The sequence below is a fragment of the Aotus nancymaae genome, unplaced genomic scaffold (genome assembly GCF_030222135.1).
Source record: "Aotus nancymaae isolate 86718 unplaced genomic scaffold, 86718_ANA_hifiasm-v0.15.2.pri h1tg000048l, whole genome shotgun sequence".
NCBI lineage: Eukaryota > Metazoa > Chordata > Mammalia > Primates > Aotidae > Aotus > Aotus nancymaae.
The window spans coordinates 6,219,755-6,236,506 of NW_026988462.1; positions in this window are offsets into that span (position 1 = coordinate 6,219,755).

Below are 16,752 nucleotides of genomic sequence, written 5' to 3' on the forward strand. Positions count from 1 at the left end.
ACCTTTATTGAAGCTTTATAAGACCCTGGGCAGAGGACCCAGCTCACTTGAGCCCTGGAGTTCCAGAGCAGCCTGGGCAACATAGTGAGACCTCATCTCTACAAAAAATGTTTTTTAATGAGGTGGGAAGATTGCTTGCTCCCGGGAGGTCGAGGCTGTAGTGAGCCATGATTGTGCCACAGCACTTTCGCCTAAGAAAAAGAGCCAGACCCTGCCTCAAAAATAAATAAATAAATAAATAATAAAAAATAGGCCAGGCCTGGCTCATGCCTGTAATCTCAGCACTTTGGGAGGCTGAGGCAGGTGGATGGCTTGAGCCCAGGAGTTTGAGACCAGCCTGGCCAATATGGTGAGACCCTGTCTCTACCAAAAATACAAAAATTAGCCAGGTATGGTGGCAGGCACCTGAAGTCCCAGCTACTCCAGAGGATGAAGCACAAGAATCACTTCAACCTGAACCCAGGAGGGAGAGGCTGCAGTGAGCCAAGTTTGCAGCACTGCACTCCAGCCTGGGCGACAGAGTGAAACCCTGCCTCAAAAGTAAACACATGAATAAAATTTGTATTCCTTAGTCTGATATTCAAAAGGCTTTTTGATCTGGCCACCTTGCTAGCCTCTTCTGGAACTCTCCAACTTGTACCCTGCCCTCTATCCTTACCAAACAACATGTATTTCCCCAAATGTGCTCATTCAAACCTTTGCTTTGCATGGTCATTTAGTTTGCTTGGAATGTCCTTCCTTCTTCTGGTAAACTTCCTGGCTCATTCTTCAAGATTCCAATATCTTCACCTTGACTTTCATCGCCATGAAGCCCTCCCTTTCCACCATCAAAACCTCAGAGATGCTTTCTCCAGTCTTTCCATTGAACTGTGTGCAGAACTCCTCTGGTACTTACTCTCTGTAATGCCATTATCTGATTCCATGTCTATCCGTTATCTGTAAGAGCTTCCTGAGGACAGAGCCTCCATCCCCTTTCTCATTCCTTTGTATGTTCACCTCTAACACACCCCTTGGGACACAGCAGGCAGTGGGTAAAACTTCACCAATGAAAGAAGATACGGTAGGAACTCAATCACATTATCAAATGTTATTTATGAAACTTCCACAAATGCCTGGCATTATACAATGTGCTATGTAAAGTTTAAAAGGTACAATGAATTGAGATCATAAACTAATATTGCCAATAAAGACAAACCATGAAAACACTACAAGCAGGAAGGAAATTAAAACAAACTTAGACTAACAGCAGGAATACCATTACACTTGTGCTATGAATAAATGAGTACACTGCAAAGTAAGAAAGTGAATTTGGGTGTGAAATAGAAATCCAGAATTGAGGCCGGGCGCAGTGGCTCACGCCTGTAATCCCAGCACTTTGGGAGGCCGAGGCGGGTGGATCACGAGGTCAAGAGATCGAGACCATCCTGGTCAACATGGTGAAACCCCGTCTCTACTAAAAATACAAAAAATTAGCTGGGCATGGTGGCGCATGCCTGTAATCCCAGCTACTCAGGAGGCTGAGGCAGGAGAATTGCCTGAACCCAGGAGGTGGAAGTTGCGGTGAGCCGAGATCGCGCCATTGCACTCCAGCCTGGGTAACAAGAGCGAAACTCCGTCTCCAAAAAAAAAAGAAATCCAGAATTGAATAAGAAGTGTAGAACTTCACTACAGAGAAGAAAGGCTACTATCATGGAAACCTGCCCTTTCTCTCCTTTGCTATCCTGTAAAACTCACCTAGTGCCTACCACATGCCAGAGGGAGTGACCGATAAAGCAGGTCCATTCCGGTCTAGTGGAACTTTCAGTGAAGATGCATTTCTGTTATGCTACCTTCCCAGAGGCTGCTTGCCTTTACAAATCTTTAAGAAATGATTTAGCATTGTTTATAATAATGAAAAATGGAAAATCCACATATCTAGGAATTCGTTAAATAAGCTGAGGTGTGTTCACACCGTGGAATAGTGTTCAGGCATTTTAACTGGTGTTAAAAATTAATACATGCTGAACATGATGAAACAGTATTATAGTATTATCCCATTTAATATGTACATGATATTTATATTATACTTAACCTTAAGGGGAAAAATCTGCAATATACACAAATTTATTAACACTGATGTCTAGCTGGTAGAAACAGGTTTTTCTGGGGGTTTTTTTGCTTGTAATATTCTTTGCTTGATTATACTTTCTAATTTTGCCCTATTAAATTCCTCCAATTTTCCTGCATATTTAGTTTTGCAATGGAGTATGAGAAAAAAGGAATTTTCAATTAAAACAAAAAAATACTTCTTTCTTCTTTTGAGACAGGGTCTCTGTCACCCAGAGTGGAGTGCAGTGGTGTGATTATGGCTCATTGCAGCCTCATGGGCTCAGGGGACCCTCCCACTTTAGTCTCCCAAGTAGCTGAGACTAATTTTTGTATTTTTTATATTTTTGCATAGTTTGTACTTGCCCAGCTAATTTTTGAATTTTTTTGTAAAGATGAGATCTCACCATGTTGCCCAGGCTGGCCTCAAAAACTCCAGGGCTTAAGCAATCCTCCCACCTCAGCCTCCCAAAGTGCTGTATGTAGCCATTAGGAAGTCATTGTTCCTATTGGCAAACTTATTTAGGTGGATTAGTGGTCATCTTTCAACAAATATTTATTGAGTGCCTATTCTGTGTTAGGCTTCCTGCTAAGTTTTGAGAACAGACTAGTGATACACTTCTTGCCCTCAAGGAGCTCAAAGCGTAGAGAAGAGGAAAAAACTGGAAAATGGAAGTACAGTATGGCAAGGCAAGAACCACAGGAGCATAAAGGAGGGGTATCTAACCCACCTGGGAGCCAGGGGAGCCAGAGAGGCTTCCCAGAGGAGCTCATACCTAAGTTGAACCCTGAAGATCAAAAGCCAAGGGATTCTTATTAATCATTTTTTAAAAAATTAACAAACACTTTCCTTCTTTCAATAGTTGATGAGAGCCAAAATGAATGAGGATGTGGATTGACTTAAGGTTTTCCTTTCATGGATTCCATTAATTCATACTCTCAGATGTCCTGCGGTCCCCAACTCAGGGCTGAGAGAGGCTCTCAGCGGCCAGTTATCCATTTCTCTGCTTCCAGGCAGCACCACCAGCATCGGACTACGGCAACCCACTTTCGGCAGGGGAGAGCATGCCCAGTCGCTGAGTTCTTTCTAAAAATCTGACTTAAATTGCTTTTACCATTGTTTTGAATTACTGTATATAATTCTGTTATCTGTGAAATATGAAAGAGCTATGTCTTCCACATCCTATACTTCCCCTTCATTTGCTTTTTAAAAAAATAGAGTCTTGCTCTGTCGCTTGGGCTGGAGTACAGCAGAGTGATATCATAGCTCACAGCAGCTCAAACTCCTGGGGGCTCAAGAGATCCTCCCATCTCTGCCTCCTGAGTAGCTGGAATACAGGCGCTTACCACCATACATATATATATATACACACACACACACACATATGTATGTATTTGTAGAGATGGAGTCTCAGTATGTTGCCAGTCTGGTCTCAAACTCCCGGACTCAAGTGATCCTCCCACCCCAGCCTTCCAAATTGCTGGATTACAGGTGTGAGCCACCTCGCCCAGCCTCATTTACATTTTTGTTTTTAAGAAGTCCCCTCAGCCTGTTCTTCAATCTTTATAACTATCTGTCATTTAACATTTCATCATAGAATTTACGTCACATTGTTTTAGCTAATGTTCTTCTACTCTCTTCAGTAGTCCTCTCAAAATATTAAAATCCAAATAATCTAACATTGCAATGGGTTTAGCCTAGCTAGACTAAGTAAAACAAAATAATACATTTCCAGTTCTTCTATGTAATGCTTCCATTACATTTAATATATTCAGGTCTTGTAGAGTAAAATCTACTCTATAACTTAGTCACTAGATTTTAAGTACAATATGAATTTTGCTTCTATGCTTTGTGCCTAGTTAGTTAAGCCCGCATCTGATGTGGAACAACTTTATTTGTTAGCTCCCTTCATAGCTCTGAGTAAAATGGCATCTTTAAAAAACATTTTTGGGTAAAATTTACATAGAATAAAATGCATGGATCTTAAGTGTACATTTTGGTGAATCTTGATAAATGTATATATCCATGTAACCAACATCAAATCAGAATAAGAATATTTCCAGCACCCCAGAAAGTGATCTTGTGTCCCCTTCTAATCAGCTCTCACTGATCTTACTTCTATCACCATAGATCAGTTTTGCCTGTTGTGGTCTTGATTCTGCCTCTGTGTGACCACGTGGTCTTCAGCAAATTTTTATCTCTGGAGGCTTTAGATTACTGGTCAGTAAAACAAGGGGATTATTTTAATAGAATCTCCAAGACTCCTTTTCAGATCTAAGATTTTAAGAATTGCCACTCTGCTCTGATCAAACTAGTCAAATGTTTAGGATAACATGTTTCACATCCCCTTGCTGCACTCTAGCGTTTAGGGAAGATCCTAGGGTTGTCAAAGAACTCTTCTATGTACTTTTTAAAAAATGACTAGAAAATAAAAAATAAAAATAGGCTGGACATGGTGGCTAACGCCTGTAATCCTGGTAATTTGGGAGGCCAAGGTGGGTGGATCACCTGAGGTCAGGAGTTCGAGGCCAACTTCACCAACATGGTGACCCTGTCTCTATTAAAAATACAAAATTAGCCAAGCATGGTGGTACATGCATGTAATTCCAGCTACTCGGGAGGCTGAGGCAGGAGAATCGCTTCAACCTGGGAGGTGGAGGTTGTAGTGAGCCAAGATTGCACCATTGCACTCCAGCCTGGGCAACAAGAGTGAAACTCCATCTCAAATAATAAATAAATAAATAAATAAATAAATAAATAAATAAATAAATGATTAGAAATTCATCTTCATTTTTAAATATTAAAGTTCTTCTATAACTTTTTATCAATATAAGAGTAAAACATGATCTCTGTTAGAGTATTTGGAAAATGAAAAAAGGACAAATAAGAAAATGTAAATTCCACCACCCTGAGATAATCACCAAGATTTGGTTGTATTTTTTCAGTTCTTATATAATACTATATATAGTAGTACAAAGTTGGAATTGGAGAGTATTGGCATATATGAAGTTTTCATCCTTTTTTTTAACTTAATGCTTATTTTATCATGACAAATTGCACATCAGTATTCTTCGAAAATGTCTTTACAGGGTGGATTGGAACAATTTGGAAAAAGAAAATGTTAGATCCCTACCTGACCCTTTACACAGTGGTTCTCAAATCTGGTTGTACATCTCAAGTCTCCTGCAGAAATTCAGAAACAATACAATGGTCACGCCCCACCCTCTGAGATTCTCGATGAATTAGTCTGGGATGGAATCTAGGCACAAATATATTTTTTTTCTCATGTGATTCTAATGCATAGCCTGGATGAGAACTAGTCTTTTGTATCAAAATAAATTCCAAGTAGATTAAAGATTGATTGTAAAAAATGGAAGCCATGGCATTAGACTATATACCAGTGAAGATGGAATCTTGGATATTGAAGAGCACCAAACGCGGGAACCCCAGAGGAAAATATCCACATACTTCATTACATAAAAACTTTGAATTTCTGTATGCCAAAACAATTATATAAAAAACTGAAAAGCAAATCACAAAGCAGGAAAAATAGTTTCGATATGCATTGTAGCCACAGTTCTTAGAAAGCATAAAAGATGAAGAGCTAACAGAAAAGGCCAAGCATAGGCAAATAACCCAGAAAAAAAGTCATTATTTATATGGAGATAAAAAGCATTTCCTTTTCAAATAAAAAATAAGCTGATCTTCACTTCAGAATATATTCCTCCTTTTCTGACTCCTCCGCTGACACCACCTCCACCCCTACCACTTATAACCCAGGGGCTGTATAGCAGTGTTCACATTCCTGCCCTGAAGCTCCTTAAAAATAATCAAACTCAAAGCAGACATATTAAAACTAAAACATGAATATATAAAGAGGAAAGTCACACTGGACACATAAAGATCTCATAAAACCAGATGCAAAGGAACGTAGCATCATGTTATTACTGCCTGAGTCCAGCTCTGCACAGGTTCAACTTGCAATAAAAAGAAGTCTTTTCAATCTGCTCTGGTGACTTTACCCTTATTAGAATGCATACTCATTATTTTCTGATCACTCTTCTACATAAAACATATCATTTTGTACCTTGGTTTCCACACCCCTAGTATGGTATTTGTATTTTATCTCTAAAGATTGTAATAAATCACTTCAAACACAATAACCCATTTAAGAATGGACTTCATAGGCAAAAAGGTGCACCTTTAGTGATGTGATTGCAATCATCAGATGCTCCAATTCTCTTCAAGCATGTATTAGACAGTGTGTACACAAATGATGCAGCAGTGTAGAAGAGGCTATTACAGGCTGAGTGAGTCAACTCGACACAGTGTATACTTCCTAGTTTCAGGATGTATCCATAGGAACCCTTTGAAATGTTTTGTTTTATTAAATTGGCTCCTTTCTAGTTTTCACTAGAGCCAACACTTTCAAGATAATGCAGTTTAGACATGTCACAGCTGTTGAAACTCAGCAAAGCTTGAGCTGAGAGTGGTGTATCATCAAGAATCAGAAACACCAAAACAACATTATGATAAAGAGGAGAAGTATGAAAAATACAGAGAAGACAAAGGGCAGAAAATATTGCCTTACCGACTTAAAGCAGGGCCCTGGAGGGAAACATCTGGTTTGGAGCAAAGGGTGATTCTTTCAGTACACTGAAGAGGTCTCACTGGGTAGAGTGAGGAGTGCTGGAGTCTGAGAGAGGGCTTCCTGGAAGCTGAAGAGCAGGCAGTGAAATGTTGCTCTCTAAAAGGGAATTTATATTTTAAAAGGTGAATGACCTATGACCTTGAAATCTACATAGAAGCCATAATCTGCAATTTTTGCTATGTGTTTAAAACTGACCTTACTTATTCATGATGGAACATTTTCCATCTTGAATTCTCAGGTTAACTTTATGAACCACTCTACATTCTTTGAAGAACAATCAAAGATAGAATTCACAGGGATTTAAAAGGATTGTAGTTAGGAAACATTAAAATTTAACAACTATCAGGTATCATTTATTTCCGCAAAAACTGTTGTCTTTACAAAATGAAATGAAACATAGTCTAGTAATTTGATAAGGAAAATAAGTTAGAGCAATTTGTGGTGTACCCAGAAAGTAACGACTTTGCATCCAGAAAGTAACGATTGCATTAAACAATCCACCTCTTACCTTCCCCCAGCCCCTTGGCCAAAAAAAAGCCTTTTACAAACACTGACTTCTGAGTAAGTCTTAAAAACTAATCTTCTGAAAGATCTCTAAGGCTCACAGGCTAGGCAAGAGATTTAAAAGTTTATTTTGTGTGGGAGTAAGTTGGAATGCAGTCATGTGTGAATTAGATAGAATCTTGAACATATCCCAAACACACCTACTTTCTGTTCTAACCACATATGTACGATTATTTAAAACAAACATTTCATCTCATGGACATTTAAATATTATCTCCACGAACAGACAGATTAGGAAGAACCTCAGGCTCACTGAAAATTTTACATACAAACTTTAGGTCTATAAATGATGAGCATTGCACTGAGTGGCCACAAGCACCATACATAGTTTTACAACAATCCCATGAGTTTTTAATATTAGAACTCATCTCTTGTATCTGGCCACTTCTCACTCTATCTTATAGGACCCTTTTCCTGTTCTAAAGGAATCACTGTTTGCTCTGAACCAGATTACAGATGAGATAATCGTTGAAAAACGGCAGAGCCAGGATTTGAATTCAGGTCTGTCTTGCCACAGAGGCAAGATATACTCTTCTCCAGTATATCGTAATACCTTCTAATTGTGAAAGATTTCAACATGTTTTATACCTAACCAGCCATATTCTAAAGCACCTAGTGGAAATAAATCTGAAATACAATTGAGGTATAAAGCAAAAATTCAAATAGTACAACTGGCTGAGCTTTGTGGCTCACGCCTGTAATCCCAGCACTTTGGGAGGCCAAGGCAGGTGGATCAGTTAAGGTCGGGAGTTCGAGACCAGTCTGGCCAACATGGTGAAACCCCGTCTCTACTAAAAACACAAAAATTAGCTGGGCATGGTGGCGGGAGCCTATAATCCCAGCTACTCAGGAGGCTGAAGCAGGAGAATTGCTTGAACCCAGGAAGCAGAGGTTGCAGTCAGCTGAGATGGCACCACTGCACTCCAGCCTGGGCAACAGAGCAAGACTATGTCTCAAAAAAAAAAAAGAAAGAAAAGAAACAAACAAATAGTACAACTGATTTTCAATAGACTTTTCAGAGCAAACAGGTATGACTTGAGAATAAACTCTAGCAGTACGAAGAATGAGTGCTCTATTTGTTTCTCATTCTTCATACTGTTAGAGTTTATATCCTATTAAGTATCCAGATTTTTTAATTTCATCAGTTTGTGATAAAACTTTCCAAAATGCATTGAATGATGGTTCAACATCAGAAAATCTCTTACTACTGCTCACCATATACAAAAGAGAAAAATTATATCATCATATTTTTGGATGATGAAAGGGCATCAAACAATATCCAACATTCATTAAAAAAATTATCTTATTAAAAAAACATGATACAGTAAAACTGACTTCTTTGATGTACAATTCTTTGAATTTTAACACACATGTAGACTGAGATAACACCTACACAGTCAAGATACAGAACAGTTTCACCACCTCCCTCAAAACTCCTTGGTGTTATCCCTTTGTAATCATACCCTGCCCTCACCTGTAACTCCTGGCAACCACCGATCTTTTCCCCATTACTGTGGCTTTGTCTCTGTCAGAATGCCATCTAAATTGAATCATACAATAAAATGTAACTTTTTAAGACTAGCTTCTTTCAACCAACATAAGGCCTTTGGTTCTCATACAGGTTGTGTGAATCAATAGTTTCCTTTTATTACTAATAGTATTCCTTTGTAGGGATAGATCATACTTTAACGATTTAGGACATCTGGGTTATTAACAGCTTTTGATAATTATGAATAGAGCTGTTATAAACACTATGTACAGGTTTTTGTATGAACCATTTATTTCTCTAGGGTTGATACAGAGGAATGGAATTGCTGGGCCATATGGTAATTTATTAACTTTATAAGAAACTGCAAAACTGTTGTTCAGAATGGCTGTCCTATTTTCCATTCTCACAAGCAATATAGGAGATTTCCAGTTGCTCCATATCCTTGCCAGGACTTGGTAATTTCCGTATTTTTATTTTAGCTATTTTAATAGATGTCTAGTGGTATCTCTCCATCTTTTAAATTTGCATTTCCCTAATGACTAATTATACTGAACATCTTCTCGTGTTAATTTGCCAACTCCATATTTATTGTCTTTGGTGAAATGTCTGTTCATTATTTTGGCTCATCTTTTAATTGAGTTGTCTTCTCACTGTAGAGTTTTAAGAGTTCTGTATACATTCTTTATATAAAATTCTTTATTAAGCTTTATCACATTTACAAATATTCTCCCAGACTATCACCTATCTATTCATTCTCTTGGTAGTGTCTTTTGCAGAACAAATTCTCATTTTGAAGTCAAGTTTGTCATTTTTTATCTCTGTGGATTAGGCTTTAGATGTCTAAGAATTCTTTGCATAACCTTGTCACAAAGATTTTCTCTTGAGTTCTAAAAGTTTTATAGTTTTATGTTTTACATTTAGATCTGTGATTCATTTTGTGTTAATATTTGTATGTGTGATACGGTATGGCTGTGTCCCCACCCAAATCTCATCTTGAATTGTGGCTCCCATAATTCCCACATGTTGTGGGAGGGACCTGGTGGGAGATAATTGAATCACTGGGGTGGTTTCCCTTATACCGTTCTCCTGGTAGTAAGTCTCACGAGATCTGATGGTTTTATAAGGGGAATCCCCTTTCATTTGGCTCTCATTCTCTCGTCTGCTGCTGTGTAGGACATGCCTTTTGCCTTCCACCATGATCGTGAGGCCTCCCTAGCCACATGGAACTGTGAGTCTATTAAACTTCTTTTTTGTTATAAATTACCCAGTCTTGGGTATGTCTTTACCAGCAGTGTGAAAACAGATGAATACAAGGTGTGAGAATTAGGTTGAGGTTCATTTATTTGCATATGGATGTCCAATAGTTTCAACATCGTTTGTGGCAAAAGCATTCCTTTCTTCATGGATTTGCCTTTGCACCTCTCTCTCCCACCTCTTCTATTTTTCTGGAATAGATTGTGTAGAATCAGTGTTATTTCTTTTAATGTTTGGTGGAATTTACCCATGAAACCATCTGGGACTAGAGATTTCTATTTCAAAAGTCATTTAAACAAGAATTCAATTTCCTTAATAGTTACAGGACTATTTTGGATATTTATTTCTTGAGTGGGTGTGGGTAGTTTGTGATGTTGGAAGAGACAATCTACCATCCTTTTGCATCCCTGCATGTTCCTAATGGGTAGACCAAGAATACAAGTTTCTAACTACTCTTGATCTAGGCCATGTCTGAAGGTTATGTATATGGTGAGCAGGATGAGGAAATGTTTCCCCTTTACAAAGAGCCAGTTATAAAGGAGATAAACTGTCTAGGTTCAGTGTTCCTTGGGTGCAACATAAATCCACTGCATGCATTATATTCATGTAGTCCTGCCTGTATTGCTTCCATAAACTTCAGATATCTGTATAACCAATATAAACCAATATGAAGCTATGGTACTTGCCGTAACAGGTTAACTAGTTAGCTTGTAAGTATGGTAAAATCTCAGACCTTTTAGAGTTCTTGCTATATAATCTTCAGGGAAGTGGTTATTTCATCTCAATTGCCATATTTATGTTAGTAGAGAATTTTTTTGTAGTATTTTCTTACTGTTCTGTTAATGTCTGCAGTCTGGTATCTCCTTTTATTCCTGATATTAGTAATTTGTATCTTTTTTCTTTTGTCAGTCTTGCTAGAGGCTTATAAATTTTACTGATCTTTTCAAAGAATGAGCTTTTGGTTTTGTTGGTTTTTCTTCTATGGTTTTTCTATAATCAAATTCATTGATACCTGCTCTTTATTATTTCCTTCTTTCTGCTTGCTTTAGCGTTTTCATTTTTAAGTTGAAGGCTTACTGACTCAAGACCTTTCTTTTTTTCTATATTAGCATTTAATGCTATATATTTTCTCCTAAGAAATACTTTAGCTGCCCCTCACAAATTTTGATATGCTGTATTTTCATTTTTCAGCCAGTTGAAAAAGCATTTGTTAAACCATGGATGATTTTGAAGTGTTCGGTTTTCAAGCATTTGTAGATTTTGTAGTCATATTTGTTACTAATTATGATCAGGAAACATACTTTGCATGATTTCAATTTTCAGATTTGTTATGGTTTATAACCCAAGACAGGATACGGTCTGTCTTCGTGAATGGTCCATGTACACCTGAAAAGAATGTGTATTTTCCTGATGATGGGTTCAGTGATGTAAAAATGCCAATTAGACCCAGCTGATGACACTGCTGTTCAGTTGTTCTATATTCTAGCTGATTTTGTCTACTAGTTGTATTGACACCTGAAAAGATTGTTGAAGTCTCTGTATTAGGCCATTCTTGAATTGCTATAAATACCTGAGATTGGACAATTTATAGAGGTCTAATTGGCTCATGGCTCTGCAGGCTGTACAGAAAGCATGATGCTGGCATCTGCTTTGCTTCTGGGGAGGCTCCGGGAAACTTACAGTCATGACAGAAGGCAAAGCAGGAGCAGGCATGTCTTACATAGCAGAAGCAAGAGGGTTGGGAGATGCTACACACTTTTAAACAACCAGATCTCATGAGAACTATCTCAAGGACAGTACCAAGAGGATGGTGTTTTACCATTCAATAGAAACTGCCCCCATGATCCAATTACCTCCCACCAGGCTCCACCTCCAACTTTGGGGATTACAATTTGACATGAGATTTGGGCAGGGACACAGATCCAAACCATATTAGTCTCCAACTATGATTATGAACTTGTCTATTTCTTCTTTCAGTTCTGTCAGTCTTTGCTGCATGAATTTTGAAGATTTGTTGTTTGGTGTGTACATTTAAGACTGTAATGTCTTCTTAGTGAAGTGATTGTTTATCTATCTTTTCTTTATCCCTGGTAATTTTTGTCACTCTAAAGTCTACTTTTATATTAATATAGCCATTCTAGCTTTTATTATTTGCATGATGCTAGGGTCTGAATGCTGGTGTCCCCCTAAAATTTATATGCTGGAATGATACTTAATGTGATGATGTTGGGAGATGGGGGTCTGTGGGAAGTGATTAAGTCATGAGGGCTCAGCCCTCATGAATTGGATTAGTGTCCTTATAAAAAGGCCCAAGAGACTCCCCTGGCCCCATATGTATTTGTGAGTATGCAGCAAGAAGTCATCATCTTTGAAGCTGAGCGCAAGCCCTCACCAGACACTGAATCTGCTAGCACCTTGATCTTAGACTTCACAGCCTCCAGAACGATGAGCAATAAATTTCTCGTTTATAAATTACTCAGTCTAAGGTGTTTCATTATAACAGCCTGAATAGACTAAGACATGTGAATATATCTTTTCCCATCATTTTATTTTTAACTTACCTATATCATTATATTTGAAGTTAGTTTCTTGCAAATAGTATACAGCTGGGTCACTTAAAAAAACTGACAATCTCTGTCTTTTAATTGGCATCTTTACATCATTTACATTTAATGTAATTATTAATGTGTTTGGATTTAGTTCTAACATTTTATTTTCTGCTTGTTTTCCTGGTTTCATGTTTTGTTTTAAATTCCTAGAACTTTTCTCTATTTTGGGGATTATTTCATTTTAATTTTCCCATTGTATTTTTGACAGTATCTGTTTGTACAGTCTTTTAAATTTTTAATGCTCTAGTAGGGATTACAATATAACATACTTAGCTTTTCAAAGTCTACTTGGAACCACTACATGTGGAATACAGAAATCTTACCATCACATAATTATCAAAATTTAACATTGTTCTAGGCTGAGCACAGTGGCTCATGCCCTGTAATCCCAGAGTTTGGAAGACGGAGGCAGGATTGCTTGAGGCCAGGAGTTTGAGATTCACTTGGGCAACATAGTGAGATTGACACTACAAAAAAATTTTAAAATTAGCCAGGTGTGGCGGTATGCACCTATAGTCCTAGCTACTCAGGAGTCTGTGGTAGGAATGTAGCTTGAGCCTAGGAGTTTGAGGTTGCAGTGAGCTGTGATCATGCCATTGCACTCCAGCCTGGGTGACAAAGCGAGCCCCTATCTTTCTAAAACATAAAAAGCAAAAAGCATTGTTCTGGAGATACCAGCAATAAGAGGCAACAATTAGAGGTAAAAAATGGAATAGAAAAGACAAAAATGATGGTTATTTGCAGCGAATAATATGGTTGTTCACCTAGAAAATGCAAGAGAACCAGCCAGAAATTTATTACAACTGTTAGAAGAATTCAGTTAGGTGACTGGGAACAAAATTAAAATGCAGAAATCAACAGTTTCCATGCATAAAACAACAGCCATATGCAACATATAATGAAAGAAAATATTAAAATTGTTCATGGGTATCAAGAACTATACAAGAGCTATATAAAGAAGTTTTTAAAAGGTGATTGAGAAACACATACTTCTGATTACTTAATATATAGTATATACAATATGTATTATATATAAGTATTAAAAAATCAGAAAGGCATTTCATACTATTTTCTTGGATCACAATGGGAAAAACCAGTTCCAGACAGTTGATAATACACTTGGCTGAGGAGTCAATGGCATGCTACCACCTGTGCGCTGAACAGTCAACACATTAAGAAAGTCGAATTTCTCTAAATTGTTATGGAAATTTAATTCATTCCACCAAGAATACTAAACAGGATTTTTTTCTTTTAAAAAACAGAAAAAATTATTTCAAAATATAAAATATGAGCAGGACTAATTGGAAAATTATAAAAAGCAAAAACACTTAACAGAAAATTATCCCTACCAGAGAGTACACCAATTTTAAACTACAATAATTGAAACAGTGTGGTACCAGATCATGAATCAACAGTTCATCCATAGCCTTAAAAGTCCAGAAATCAATTAGCAACAAATCAGTAAAAAAAAAAAAAGATGGATTACATAACATGATATTGCAATAAGTGGGCAACCATCTGAAAAAAATTAAGTTGCATCTCTAGTCCATATTTTAACAGTAAATAAATTCCAGGTAGATAGAAACATTTAAACATAAAAAATAAAACCACTAGATGAAAATGCAGGGCATTTAAACCATCTGAAAGAGATAGGGCTTTTCTACCTGTGAAAAGGTAGAACACAGAAGAAAAAAAATAAAAGACTGATAATTTCACCTGTATTAAAAAAAATCTATAAGAAAAAGATACCATTAAAAAAGTAAAAGAAAAATGACAAATTGAGAAACACAGTTTAAACTCATATCACAAATGACCAATTTCTTTTATAAAGAGTTTCAACAAATCAATAAGAGAAGAAACCCAATAGAAAAATAGGAAAAATATATTAACAGATCATAGAACTGGAAAGAAAATGGTTTTAAAACATATACATTAATAAGAGAAATACAAATTAAAACTACAATGAATAAAAGTTACTTATCAGATTGCTACCTAGTACAATCCATGAAAAACAAAAACACTTAACAGAAAATTATCCCTACCAGAGAGGGCAGCATAATTTCCTGTTAAGTGTTTTTGTTCTGCATGGATAATCAGGATATTTGCAATGCCTTCTGACACCAACTGGCTAAAGTTAAGCCAAACTTCACAGGTTAAGGGCCCAATTCTCCATATGACTGACTGCTCTCACTTCAGAAACTAGCAGCAACTTTGGGCACTCCCAGAGCCATCCTTACTTCTGACCAACTGGCTGCAAGTTCAGAGTTTCCTGCAATGCCTTCAGGTTCGATAATTAGCTAGATCAACTCACAGAACTCAGCAAAGTGCTATGCATACAATTATAGTTTACTATAGCAAAAGGATACGAATCAGAACAGCCAAAAAAAGATATACATAGAGCAAGGTGTAGGAGGATCCCAAACACAAAGTTTCTGTGTCCTTGGGGAAACATCATCCTCCTAGAGCACGCAGAGTATTGCCAACCAGGGAAGTTCACTTGAGCATCACTGACCAGAGCTTCTCTCAGGGTTTCATTACAGGCATGACTGATTGACTCAATCTCTATATAAGGCTGAACTCAAATCTCAAGCCCCTCTCTCCACCTCAGAGGTTAGGCTAATATCATATGACTCAAAACTCCAACCCTCCAATCCGATGGTTTGTCTTCTGGTGTGGCCAGTGCTTATCTGAGTCATCTTGTAGGCATAATTATCAGAGCTCACTATGAATAACAAGATACTTCTATCACCTAGAAAATCACAAGGATCTAGACCTGGAACCTGGAGTGGAGGCAGTTTGAGAGGAGGAGAGGAGCCTTGGCAAATTATTGATTACAGTCTTAATTTCATCCTTGTCTGTATTAGCAAAAGACTGGAAACCAGCAATATCCAGTAACAGAACTGATTCTTTAAAAAAAATCAAAATACATCCATATGATGGAGTTCTATGCAATCAGTGAAAAAAAAATGGGACAACTCTGTAGGTAGGGCTACAGAATAAATTGCTGAATGTGCAAAAGTCTGTATGCTATGCTATAATTCGTGTTTCATATATATGTATGTTTATATGTGCATGGGGCCATTTCTAAAAAGATAACTGGTAACAGAGGTTAGATCCAGGAAGGGAAATGACTGGGAGAAGGACTTTTCTCCACCTTTTTCAACTTTCTGGTTTTTGTACAATGTGAATGTATTACCTGTTTAAGAAGAAGAAAACATTACAAGGTTTTAAGCATACCTCTTTGAGGTTTCTAAACGTAATTTATAACTTAATATTTTCTTGATTACCATGGGTCACTGTCATAAATATATTGAACAATAAAGCTCTTAAGAGTCTACTGAGATACACAGGGCTGCTTTCACCTACACTAAATGACCCCAGGCTGCTGCAATTTGAGTGTTATTGTCATTTCCAGTTTTTCTATCTTTTCCCAGCTGCTTCCGACTACTGTCAACATTCCCTCCTCTAGCTGACTAGAAACTTCTCTTTTAAATTGATGCATCTAGTTGTGGCAGGCCAAGAAACAAGACATGGCCCTATTATAGGACTACGCAAAATAAAGAGAAACTGCTTTTGTGAGAACTTGAGAAATCTTCTTGTAATTGATGTTTTAAGACAACTACTTGAATAGTCAAGATTTTTACACAATACCAAGTTCCATACAACTGAACAAAGAACAGACAAGGCGTTACTGAAGTCACTATGGGCAGTTCTATTATTTAATTGATACTACACTGCTAAGTACAAATTTGAAACTTTTTCAGCATTACCTTCATTCATTCACTCAAAAATGTTTTTGAGCATCTAGTATTCACCAGGGATTGTCCTAGTATTAGGCATACAGCAATGAACAAGAGACAAACTCGCTTAAAATTTATATTCTAGAGAGATGACAAAGATAAACCAGCTAAGTTCAACAAAGAAAAAAGGGGATAATATGATAGAACTAGGATGGGGGATAGCATTAGATAGGATGGTATGTTAATCAGGGTCTGACCAGAAAAGAACTAGAATCAAACACACATACACACATCTTAATATTCAAAATAAGGGACTTATTATAGGAATTATAGGAGGCTGTTTCTTTTGTGTTTGTCAG